This window comes from Colobus angolensis, unplaced genomic scaffold (assembly GCF_000951035.1).
Source record: "Colobus angolensis palliatus isolate OR3802 unplaced genomic scaffold, Cang.pa_1.0 Scaffold6, whole genome shotgun sequence".
Lineage (NCBI taxonomy): Eukaryota > Metazoa > Chordata > Mammalia > Primates > Cercopithecidae > Colobus > Colobus angolensis.
Genome location: NW_012119598.1, coordinates 14,903,986 through 14,905,531, shown reverse-complemented (window position 1 = coordinate 14,905,531; position 1,546 = coordinate 14,903,986).

Genomic DNA, 1,546 nt, shown 5'->3' with positions numbered 1-1,546 from the left:
TATATATATATATAGGTTTTTCACATCTTTTGATAGATTTCTTCCTGGATACCTTCACATTTTGTGTTGCTACTTTCATATATATATATCTTTTTAAACTATATTTTTCTAGGGGTCCATAGCCAGTGAACAGAAACTTCATTTCTTATTAATGTTAACAATGTGTTCTTAGACTTTCCATTAAGTCACTTGTTGAATTATGAATTACTTAGAGGGTTTTTTAAAAAAGTTTCCTGATATATGGTTTGGTTTTTATTTTGCTACTGGTGTCTAACAGTTGACATTGCTCAAGAACAGTCTGTATGATTCTTTGTTGCATATCAAGGATTGCTTTGTAGCCTCACATGTGATCTTTTGGTAAGAGTGGCAGGTACTTGGAAAGAAAGATCTTTTTGATCAAGTTTGTTATGGTGTTGCTCAGATCTTCTATATCCTTTCTGTAATCATAAACTACCAATTACTGAAAGAGATGTGTTAAATTCTCTCCTGTGACTACAGAATTGTCCGTTTATTTCTGAAATTTTACCATTTTTTTGGCTTGGTATAATTTGATGCTATGTTTTAGTGTCTGCAAGGTATGCTTTTCCAGTGAATTGTTCCTTTTTCTCTTCATTTATTTGACTTTTTTTCTTCTAATATTCCGTTTTGCTTGAAATACAACTTTGTCTACCTTTTTTTTTTTTTTTTTTTGAGACGGAGTCTCGCTCTGTCACCCAAGCAGGAGTGCAGTGGCACAATCTCGGCTCACTGCAACCTCCACCTCTCAGGTTCAAGCAATTCTCTGCCTCAGCCTCCCAAGTAACTGGGATTACAGGCACCCATCACCATGCCTGGCTAATTTTTGTATTTTTAGTAGAGATTCACCATGTTGGTCAGGTTGGTCTCAAACTCCTAACCTTGTGATCTGCCCACCTCAGCCTCCCAAAGTGCTGGGATTACAGGTGTGAACCACCATGCCCGGCCTGTTTACTCTTAATATTACCATCCTCTGCCTCTTCCTTTCTCTGAATTAATTTTTTGCTGGCATTTTCCATACTTTTAAATTCAACATTTCTTTGTCTTTACATTCTAGTGTGTCCTTTTTAAAGTATATTGTTAGATTTTCTTCTATCCAGTATGACTGACAATCTATCTTGCTAATTGAGGGTTGAATTTTACTTACTTTGTGAATTCTGCTATATTAGGATTTATTTTGGTCATTTTGCTTTACGCTTTATGCTTAACCTGATTTTTCTCTGCCTCTTCCTTTCTTGCATCTTTTCATTGACCATTAAAAAAAATCTTTTACGGCGGGGCGCAGTGGCTCACGCCTGTAATCCCAGCACTTTGGGAGACTGAGGCAGGTGGATCACAAGGTCAGGAGACTGAGACCATCCTGGCTAACTTGGTGAAACCCCGTCTCCACTAAAAATACAAAAAATTAGCTGGGCGTGGTGGTGGGCGCCTGTAGTCCCAGCTACTCGGGAGGCTGAGACAGGAGAATGGCGTGAACCCGGGAGGCGGAGCTTGCAGTGAGCTGAGATCCGGCCACTGCACTCCAGCCTGG